At 39.4% G+C, this 11,916-nt stretch overlaps 1 pseudogene; it reads left to right on the forward strand.

Annotated features, from left to right (window-relative positions):
* The first annotated feature begins 934 nt into the window (after window positions 1-934).
* LOC105551114 lies at window positions 935-1,204 on the forward strand (annotated as a pseudogene).
* Window positions 1,205-11,916: the final 10,712 nt, after the last annotated feature.

Raw genomic sequence — 11,916 nt, forward strand, 5'->3', positions numbered from 1 at the left:
TCTGAAAACACTTCTCAATACATGTATATAAATTTCCTTTCTCAATTCAGTAAGCATTTATGGAATATATACCATATGCCCACCCAATGTCAAGGGTGAGGATGTTCCAGGGAATGAGTGTGTTACAGTTAAAGAGTCATCAGTTTGAGACTATTGATGTTTTCATTAAGAAGGCTCTTATAGGTGACTTTTTGTATCTGATTTTTAAACGTAACAAGGGAAATGTGAAAGTTCTTATTAAGTTTTCATGATCATCAGGTTAGGTTTCTACCATAAAGTCGTAGGTTTATATTGTTTGGACACTATAAACAGCTTTTTTTTTTTTTGACAGAGTCTCACTCTGTCACCCAGTCTGGAGTGCAGTGGTGCAATCTTGGTTCACTGCAAACTCTGCCTCTTAGGTTCAAGCGATTCTCGTGCCTCAGCTTTCTGAGTAGCTGGGTTCACAGGCAGCCACCATCACAGTCGGCTAATTTTTGTATTTTTAGTAGAGACAGGGTTTCACCATGTTGGCCTGCCTGGTCTCGAACTCCTGACCTCAGATGATCCACCTGGCTTAGCCTCCCAAAGTGCTGGAATTACAGGCATGAGCCACTGCACCTGGCCTAGAAACAGCTTTTTAAGTTAGTGTGCTTTTAAAAAATTAAAAATAGATGGTTAATGAAGAAACAAAAACTTCAATTAATCAGAGGTGTGGGTACAAATGTTTGGCTGACACGCCTATTTTATTTCGATTTAGACTTCTTTTTCAAAGAAAATTTTTGACTAGAGTGTTTGCTTATAGGAAGAGCCTTATTGCCGAGTCTTTTTTCAAGTGTAAAAAAAAGTCCCACATTGGAAGAAGAAGAGGCTAGAACGATCCCTGGACCAACCAAGCCCGCTCAGCGCTGCATCCTGCGTCCAGCGCCTATGTCCCGCCACTGTCACCACCAGCATGCCCAAGAGAAAGGCTGAAGGGGATGCTAAAGGAGATAAAGCCAAAGGGAAGGATGAACCACAGAGATCTGCGAGGCTGTCTGCTAAACCTGCTCCTCCAAAGCCAGAGCCCAAGCCTGAAAAGGCCCCTGCAAAGAAGGGAGAGAAGGTATCCAAAGGGAAAAAGGGAAAAGCTGATGCTGGCAAGGAGAGGAATAACCCTGCAGAAAATGGAGATGCCAAAACAGACCAGGCACAGAAAGCAGAAGGTTTTGGAGAGGACAAGTGAAGTGTGTGGATTTTTGATAACTGTGTGCTTATGGTGACTGTACAGTTTGAAATACTATTTTTTATCAAGTTTTGTAAAAATGCAGAATTTTGTTTTACTTTTTTTTTTTAAGCTATATTGTTAGCATACAGAACACCTCATTGTTGTTTTTGGGGGAAGGGGCATATGTCACTAACAGAATGTCTCTGAAGCTGGATTGATGTGGGGACAACGCCTTTCCCTTCTGGTTTTGAGAGACTTCCTCTTGGCTCTCAGGAGGAGGGATTCCCTGACTTTGACACGCGTGGTCTCTTGGCACAAAAGCCTCGTGGTACAGAAAAACAAATTCGTTTTTATGTCCTCTTCTCCCTTTCTATTTTTCAGCATAGACTTAACTCCCTTAAGCCCAGACATCTGTTGGGACCTGACCCCCAGTCATTGCTTACCAGTGTGTCAGGCAATCTGGACTTTCCAGTGATGCTGCTGAGATGGCATCTGTCAAAAGGGGCAGTGGTTCCATTTCTAGTTGGTGGATCTTCACATAAATTCTGCCATTTTCATTTCACTTTCTGAAAGTCAGGGTTGGCTTGTGAAAAGTTGTTAAAAACATGCTAAATGTGAAATGTCGACCCTCACTCTAAACGTTCCCTGTTCAGAGTGTCAGATGAAGACTTCATTGGTTTTTATAGTGGCTTTCTGATTTTTGGTAGTCCATTGAAGAAGGGAGTTTGAAAGTTGTATACTGTTAATGATTGTCTGGCCATGTCCTGCCTGAAATACCATGATCGTTTATGGAAAGTATCTTTAATAAAGCTGGATACAGTTTGGCTTGGAAAAAAAAATGTTTCACATCAATATAACTGGGAACACAATGAATAATCATTAAGAAGTATAACAAACATTTATGTGTGACATATGGACTTTCTAACTTCAAAACAGTTGGAATTAAAGACATGTTTAACATGACCATTAAAATGAAAATAGAACATTAAATTCTATATCGAAGGAAGGAGAAATAAGTAGAGCAAAATCTAAGCTAATGTTTTACCCTGACTTATGTATAAATTTCTCTGTAAGCTTCCTAGTAGTCAAGCTATGATGGCATAGGTTATAGGCTATAAACTAGAGAATTCTCATTATTTGCAAACAGATAAGTTCCTTGGGATAAAATATTTTAAGTTTTAAAAATATTTAACTTCAAAACTATCATGTAGTTAATTACACAAGAAATATTGAGCCACATATTTAACCATGGTTTCTGAAAGATAGATAAATATTATTCATATAGGTAATTTATATATTTTTCTTCAACAAAAGCCTAAATTGTAGTATTTAGATTTTACAGAGTAAGGTTTTTTTGTTTTGTTTTGTTTTTTTGAGGGGGATGGGAGGTGGAGATTGTATTAGTGAGGATCCTTGCAGGAAAGAGAAGGTAATTTGAGTTGATAAAGGGACTCTTTACAAAGATATATGTAGGATGCAGGGAAACCATAAGGAATTGTGCAGTTCTGTGGGGCTAGTAACAAGGGATACTGTTACTCTCCTAGGTTTGAAAGGGATAAAGAGAAGATGCCATCACCAGAAGAGAACTTGGAGACAGAGACTGAGCAGAGAAGGCTCTTGGACAGGAGTAGTGACTTTTAGTCAAGAGATGAATCCAGCCTGTGGTACCCCCACAGAGAGCCAAGGAAATAAATACCTTTAACTTTCCACCCACTCCCTCTGATCTCTTGCTGGTACTTTTCATTGACTGAATTCAACTAGAAGCTAAGGGCAGGCACAGGGAGTCTGGTGGTGCTTGTTAGCCTTCTGGTGCAGAGAAAGGATGAAGAAAGGACATATGGAAGCTATCAAGCCAGGAGGACATACTGGAAATTGCAGAGCTTTATAGAGTTCACCCTTCCCCCATTTTGATAAGCGTCTCTGGGTAGAGCAGAAAGAGACTTGCCCTTCTGCCTTTCCCACTCAGACTTTGGTGGAGAATCACTGCAGTGTAATGAGAAATGGTCGTTCTGTTAGCTGCATGTAAGGAAAAAATGTTGCGAACCAATGATCTATAAGAAAGGACAATACCATTTTCCTTAAATGTTTCTTTTTCTCACATGGATTTTACATTGGAGCTAAGTCACAGCTCTGAAATAGAGAAATTTAATAGAATGTGAAGACACTCCTTAAGTTTAGAATATCAGATGCATTATGAGTCAGTGCCCACAGGCAGAATTAGATAACCCTTGGGGAGAATAGATTCCCTTCCCCATGACCTGTGGGTAGATCTCACCCTATATGAAGGCGAATACACTAATAGGGGCCTCTGAGGACTATGTCTGGTGACCTGACATCTGGATGTTGCTTTATTGCTCATAGATAAGTGCACCCCAAGCCCAGACAACTTGAAACCTATGTATCCCTATAGCGACAATAATTATAATAACAGCCAGGTCTACAAAGCCAACTGCATTGCCAATGAGGCCATTTAAAATATTGAAAGATACATTCTAGAACTTATGAAATCTCTGGCCTAATCTCCAATATTATATGTTCTCTCCAATTTGAAAATCTACCATTTAAAAAATAAAAACAAAACCAAGTATAAAAAATGTAAATACAGGTCTTATTTGTTTGCTTTTTTTTTTTTGTTTTTTTTTTTTGGCAAAGAGTCTTTCTCTGTTGCCCAGGCTGGAGTGCCGTGGTACAATCTCAGCTCACTGTAACCTCCGCCTCCTGGGTTCAAGCGATTCTCCTGCCTCAGCCTCCCGAGTAGCTGGGGCTACAGGCATGTGCCACCACGCCCAGCTAATTCTCGTATTTTTAGTAGGGACGGGGTTTTGTCATGTTGGTCAGGCTGGTCTCGAACTCCTGACCTCAAGTGATCCTCCCACCTTAGCCTCCCAAAGTGATGGGATGACAGGCATGAGCCACCATGCCTGGCCCACAGTTATATTTTTATACTTAAACTTCATATAAATTCAAATGTTTCTTTTTTTATGCCAAAATATAAATATTTTTCAGACTTAATCGTGTGAATGGAAGATTGTTTGGTTCCAGCACAGCACTGAGGAGTAAATGGAATTTATTGAATTCACATTCTGTATTATCTTCTTGTGCTGCTAGGGAAAGTAGTGACAGGTTGAAAAAGTTACTAACTTCTCGTGTGTATTAAGACAACACTTGAAGGCAACTGACTTTAGATAAGACAAAATAATCAGTATAGCCTGTGATGTTACTTTAGTTTAAATCCAGTGTGCTCTGAAGCTCAAACAGAGATAAAGAGCAAGAGTAGGATGAATGTTTTCATTGAAGTCCTAACTTCAAATATTGTGAGGGTCTCAGGAGGTTATCCAGTCTATTTCCAGCCTTTGGCAGAATTACAGTTAAACCGGCTCAGGCAGATGGCAATCCATCTTATTCCTAAAATTGTCCACTCAAGGAATTCCACATAACTCTTTCCATCGTCCTTTTTATAACCGTATTTTTCTTTAAACCCTCAGGGAATATGCATATAACAAATGGAAAGCATAAAGTAAAGTACATATGACCCTCTTCTCATCATGAAGGGGGCAGAATTATACGCTAGTATCTATGATGATTTGTAAACAATACCAGTCCTAGACAAATCTCTCTTCTTTATCCAACCTCACAAATATTCTGCCTCTCTAAGTAGCCCTTGTCCCTTTGCCCCTCTTGTTTTCCTTTGTTTCCTCCTTTCTCCCCTGGTTCAGAATGCCTAGGAGAGTTTGTATACGATTCCCAACGCCCTAGAAATAGGAAAAGCAATCATGCCTCAGGCCATAGGGATGTTGTCAGCACCATGGACAGAGGCTTATCGGGCTCGCAAGCGTTGTACAGAGGTATAACTTGCCAGTAGAGTATGTTGATGACCTTTTTAATATCTTTGAAAGTCTTCATCAATTAATTCCCCTTCTCTTCTTAGCCTTCTATTTTATTGAGGTAGATGACGTTAAGACTTCAACTTTTCGGTGCAGGCAGAGGAGCCCACATCTCAGTAGTCTATGACAAGGAGGGGCTGACGGGAGGTAAACTCATCTAGGCCTGCTGAAGTTAATTCATCACTTGGCCCTAGGGTTCAGGGAGCAAAATACAGAAGGCAATGAAGAACAATGGAATCAACAAGAGAGGTAACTCCTCTCTTCTCTTGCAGATGCCTCAATTAAATCTATTTCACAAAGGATTAGTGGCTGTAAAATACGCAATTATGCCATTCTTCACATCCCCTATTTTACTGGTTAGAAAACATTTGTTGTAACTTTACATCCATTAAAAATTAGCTATTCAGTCTTGGCTATGTCACCTAAAATCTCTGTCTAATCTTGGAGAAAATTTCACAATACTTCTCAAAATTTTAAATGCACATATTTTTTGACCCTACAACTCCAACACAGAAATGATTTAACAGGCTGGCATGGTGGCCCACACCTGTAATCCCAGAACTTTGGGAGGCCAAGGTGGCAGGATCACTTGAGAGAAGCCTGGGCAACATAGCAATACCTCATCTCTACAAAAAATTTTTAAAAATTAGCTGGGCATGGTGGCACATGCCTGAAGTTCCACCTGCTCAGGAGGCTGAGATGGGAGGATTCCTTGAGCCCAGGGGTTTGGTGCTGCAGTGAGCTATGATCACACAACTGCACTCCAGCCTGGATGACAGAGTGAGACCTTGCCTCTGAAAAGAAAAAAAATACATCAATATAAGACTGTTTAAATAAAGTATAAGTTTATACAATCAAATATTAAGAAGTCATAAACAAAGTGGAAATTCACTATATACTCATATGAAAGATCTCCAGGATATATTAAGTTTAAAAAATCTGGGTTCAGAACAACGACTATATTAACATATTATATAAAAAGAAGAAAAATCATGTATAGCCATCTGTACTAAGCATACAATATCTCCAGGAGGATATATGTTAGAAATAAGAAATAGCAGTTTCCTCTAGGAAGGGAAATTGGGTGGATAGAGGTGAGAAGTGGAGGGGAGTTTTTTTCACTATACACTTTTATGTACTTTTGGAATTTTGAATAATGTGAATTCATCAACTATATAAAAATGAATAAATTTTAAATAAAAATGAAATAAATTATCTGTGACTCAGTTTCTTTCTCTGCGAAATGGATATAGTCATATCCATTTGATTGTCCTGAGAATCAAATAGAATAGTGTATGTAAAGGTGTTTTGAAAAATATGCATTCTTCATATATGATGTTTATTGCTAGTATTTTAGTAATGTATGGACAGTTTAAGTTCTCCACACGCCTCCTAAAGTTTGGAGTTGAGAATTGAACATAACTCTGAAATAATGATAATAAAAAGTGAATTAAATATTTGTGAGGTATTTTAGACTTTTTCACTGTAGTGTGGCTATGATACAAAAATAACTTTATCCTGCACTTCCTTTTGCAGTCTTTTCCTTCATGCAGTTAGAAGAATTTTTGCCTTTTAATAATGGGTACTTTTCAGCTGCCTCAAAAGAAGGTGAAGCATGCTCAAGCTGATTGGAAGGGCTTAATGAGATTATTCAGTAACTTGTAGAAAACTGCAGTGTATCAGAAAAGGGAAAACAGCTGGATCATTAAAATGCTCGTGGAACCCACTGTGACACTGGAATGGGAAATCCTTTGATGGATATGGAGAAGGAAGAAACACTATACTTTCTGGGAAAAAAATTTTGGGAGTCTTGTTACAACATATTTAAAAAATAATTTTAAAAAGTCAGTTTAGAAGGGTTTCTTGTCAGTCCTAAAAGACAGAAGGAGATTTGAAAGGTGGTAGTACCCCTAAAGCGATGTGTTTTGAAAAAAGGAACTCGTTTCCCACATTCCAAGGGGTCCCCTGAGACCATCCTACACCTCATTAAGTACATGAACAAGCATGAGACTTGGAACCTCTGTAGAGACTTCTGGCCTAGCCTGGCAGAAAAAATGATGAGAGATTTGTGGGCTTTATGAGGTGGATCACAGCACAATATAAAACCAAAACAAATCACCTTGGGCCCTACCAAGGGAGAAGACTATTAAAAGAGGAAAATAAACCCACCATCTCAGTTCATTTTTTTCTCCTAAGGAATATTTTTTTTTTCTCCACACATTTGTGCCAAGAGAATCCAATTTATTTTCAGAATGTCTTCTTCTTTTCCCTTCTTTCTTTTCCTCCCTGCGCTATTCCTCCTTCCTTTTTCCTTCTTCTCCTCCATTCTTTTTCTTTCTCTTTTTCCTCCTCCTCTTCTCCTTGTTCTTCTTCTGTACTAGGAGTTAGCAAACTTTCCCTGTAAGAGCCAGAAAGTTAAATATTTCAGGCTTTGCAGACCAAACTGTCTCTTGCAACTACTCAACTCTGCCCCATGAAGTGCAAAAGCAGCCTAACATGACATAAACAAATGGGCAAGCTATGTTCCAGTAACACTGTGTGTAAAGACAAGCTGTCGGTCAAATTTGTCCCTCATAACGTAGTTCATCTGCCCTTGTTCTATGTGATAATAGTTTAAATAAAGTTCACAGTGTAGCAGGACAAGCTGCAGACAAAACTCCTCAGACAGCGAGTTAAAGAAGGAAGGGTTTTATTCGGCCGGGAGCTTCGGCAACACTCACGTCTTCAAGAACCGAGCTCCCCGGATGAGCAATTCCTGTCCCTTATGATGGCTTACAACTCTAAGGGGGTCTGCGTGAGAGGGTCGTGATCGATTGAGCAAGCAGGGAGTACGTGACTGGGGGCTGCATGCACCGGTAATCAGAACGGAACAGAGCAGGACAGGGATTTTCACAATGCTTTTCCATACAATGTCTGGAATCTATAGATAACATAACCGGTTAGGTCAGGGGTCAATCTTTAACGAGGCTCAGAGCGCGGCGCCAGGCTGTCTGCCTGTGGATTTCATTTCTGCCTTTTAGTTTTTACTTCTTTATTTGGAGGCAGAAATTGGGCATAAGACAATATGAGGGGCGGTCTCCTCCCTTAACAGAAGAGATATAATCATCACTGTTAGGGACAACAGAGTAACTCTCTGGAAGAAAATACATTTGTACCCATACCTCACACTTCTTTAAAAAGCTCAAAGGTGATTTTTAAGAAAAGAGTAAATAATAACAAGACTAGAAAAGAACATAGAAAATTATTTTAATACATCAAAATAGGGCAAAAATCTCTTAAAATTATTTTAAAATGATAGATTCAAGTCTGGAGACAAATGACAAGCTGGAAAAAATATCTGCAACTCATGTCACAGATAATAGAATAACCTCCTTAACATATTGATTTCTATGAATCAATAAGAAAAGTAAACAAGCACTCAGAAGAAAGGTGGGACAATGTCTGGAATTCACAGCAAAGGAAATACAAATTGTTGTTAAATATTTTAAAAGAAATGTTCTACATCATTCATAATAAGAGACACACAAATTTATACTTAAATACCATTTTCGCACATCAGATAGGCAAAAATCCAGATATTTGATAAAACACTGGGTTGACAAGGCCTTCCTTTATATTGTTGGTGAAATGTAAATTGATATGGAGGGCAACTTGGCAATACCAATCAAAATTTGAAATGCATGTCCTTTTTGATGCAACAACTCACTTTAAAGAGCTTAGTCTATAGATATCACTGGGCATATGCAAAATGTCTATACAATGTTAGTTATTGTTGCACATTTTGTAACAGTAGAAATAGGACATGACATATGTGTCCACTAATAGTGGATTGGCTAAATCTCTTAGGGCATATCTGTATCATGGAATATTATGTATCTATAAAAAATAATCACTTCTTCTTAAAAAACTGTGCATGATATGTTTATGGTTATTTAAGAAGGGAAGCATAATATATATTTGTATTTGTGTGTATAAAAAGTCTCTGGAAGGACACACAAGAAACTAGTAATGGTGCCTCCCTGTTTAAAGGGGAGATGGGAAGAATTATATGGATGAATGACAGAAATAAGGAGAAGACTTCTCACTATATGGCCTTTTAATTTTTTTTCATTTTTGAATCATTCAATACTATTATTAATATTAAAAAATAAAGTCCAGTAAAAATCACCTAAACTTGGTTTTACACACACACAGCGATGCACACATACACTTTTGTTATTTTTAGACTCATTGGACATTATACTACTATGGGTTATGCTAGTAAGTATATTTCAAAATATCTACTTAATCTTGAAAAAGTCTTCTACTTTGTGTGTGGGGAGAAGACTAAGAGAATAAACCTTCTTTTTGTATAGTCCCAACTAATTAATCAGAGTAGATACAGAGAAGACTAATAAAAGCCCAGTGACGGAAAGACTAATAAAAAACAATGTGTTATGAAGAGGAATTGGGCTGTGTTGGAAAGCAGCGAATTCCCTATCACTGGGCTTGTTTAACTTGAGGGGCTACTGCGGAAAGTAGGGGCTACTGCGGAAAAACTCTTGAGTTCTATTCCAATTTTGACAGTCTACAATTATAAGAAAAAGGTGAACACCATGTATTTTATCATAAGCGGTAAGATTCTTTGAAAAACAAAAAACACCCTAGAGATTCATGTTTTTTGTTTGTTTGTTTGTGTTTTGGAGATAGGGTCTCACTTTGTTGCCCAGGCTGGAGTGCAATAGCCTGATCATGGCTCACTGCAGCCTCGACCTCCCCAGGCTGAGGTGATCTTCCCACTTCAGCCTCCTGAGTAGCTCAGACTACAGTTGTGCCACCATGCCTGGCTAATTTTTGTATTTTTTGTAGAGACAAGGTCTTGCTATGTTGCCCAGGCTGGTCTTGAACTCCTGGACTCAAGGAATCTGCCTGCCTTGGCCCCCAAAGTTCTGGGGTTACCAGGCATGAACTATTGTGACCAGCCCCAAAACTAATTTCTAAAGTGCATAAATCTCAGGCTGGGTGCAGTGGTTCACACCTGGTAACTCCACCACTTGGGGAAGCTGAGGTAGGTATATTGCTTAAGCCTGGAAGTTTGAGACCAGCTTGGGCAATGTAGTAAAACCTCATCTCTCCAAAAAAAAAAAAAAAAAAAAAGCTTAGCTCAAGAAGCCCCTCCATGGGCCTCCCTGTGCTCTTTCCCTCCAGGACACTCGAATCCTTTGCTCTGGGAGTCTGGATATACTGGGAGGATGTTCTAATGTAGGAAACTATTTGTTAGAATGTACATGTAACATGTACTATACATGTTCACTTTAATTGCCCAAGATGACCAAGGGGGCTTTCAGCTAAAACTTAAGTATAAATTAGGGATTCTGTGAGTATCCACATGACAATTTTTCATAATAACACCGTCAAGGCACACACCCAGAATATGTAGCCTCCACGAGAACAATGACCATCACTCTCTTGATCTCTGATGCATTTCCTGTACCTGACAGCTGATCTGAATACTGTGGCTGCTTGCTACCACTTCTCAAGTTTGAGTAGATAAAAACCAAAGGATAAAGCAGCTGCTTAAACAGCTTGGAACTTTACAGGGGGTCCATCTGTCTCCGACCCCAGTAGTAGCTGTCACCTGGTGTCACCCTAACAGGCTCCATCCTCTGTCCTTCCTTTCTCACTTCTAATCTCTTATTCTGGGTAAGAAGTGGGGGGGAGGAAAAATCCACAAGATGCTTTTAAAGAAACCAAGAAATGTAACATTTTTCAGTTCTGGGTGGTGAATACATAGATGCCTATTGGATGGGACCGCAACCCCTATCTAAAATGCTTAGGGCCAGACATGTTTTGGAATTCAGATTCTTTTAATTCTGGAAAGGTAGTCAAGTAGCTATATTACATATTTTGTAAATCTCCCCCAGCAGGGTCAGCACCCCATAATCAATTCTGTTAATGAATATTCAGAATGAGATCCTGTCATTTGTGGCCACATGGTTGAACCTGAAGGACATGTTAAGTGAAATGAGCCAGGCACAGAAAGACAAATACCATATAATCTCATTCACGTAGAATCTAGACAAGTTGATCTCATAGGTGGTGGAGGGGGAGGTGTGGCTATCATGGGAGGTGAGTCTGGGGAGAGGTTACTTAACAGGTGCAAAGTTAGGAGAAATAAGCTCTGGTGTTCTATTGCACAGTAAGGTAACTGTAGCTAATAATAATGTGTATCCCAAGACAGCCAGAAGCCAAGGATTCTGATATCTCTGCAAAGAAATGACAAGTTTATAGCCTGGACAACACAGGGAGACTGTCTCTACTAAAAATAAAAAATTAACTGGGCATGGTCGCACACGCCTCTGGTCCTAGCTACTCAGGAGGCCGAGACAGGAGGATTGCTTGAGCTTGGGGGGTGGAGGCTGCAGTAAGCCAAGATCGTGCCACTACAATCCAGCCTGGGTGACAAAGCTAGACCCTGTCTCAAAAAAAAATTATCACACCATACCCCATCGATATTAACAAGTATGTGTCAGTTATAAATTAAAACTTAAAGTATCTCACATAATTGCAAATAGGAAAGTTTTGATGTTTTTGTGTCATTCATGTTGGAGCTGTACTCATCCATCCATGATGTGAGCAACCTCTTGGTTGAATCAGATTGCAATCAGCATTTAAAAAAATAAGGCCAGGTGCCATGGCTCATGCTTGTAATCCTGGCACTTTGGGAGGTCAAGGCGGGTGGATCGCCTGAGGTCAGGAGTTGGAGACCAGACTGGTCAACATGGTGAAACCCCATCTCTACAAAAAATTAGCCAGGTGTGGTAGTGCATGCTACTTGTGAGGCTGAGCAGGACAATCGTTTGAAGG

This window comes from Mandrillus leucophaeus, unplaced genomic scaffold (genome assembly GCF_000951045.1).
Source record: "Mandrillus leucophaeus isolate KB7577 unplaced genomic scaffold, Mleu.le_1.0 Scaffold507, whole genome shotgun sequence".
NCBI classification, from domain to species: domain Eukaryota; kingdom Metazoa; phylum Chordata; class Mammalia; order Primates; family Cercopithecidae; genus Mandrillus; species Mandrillus leucophaeus.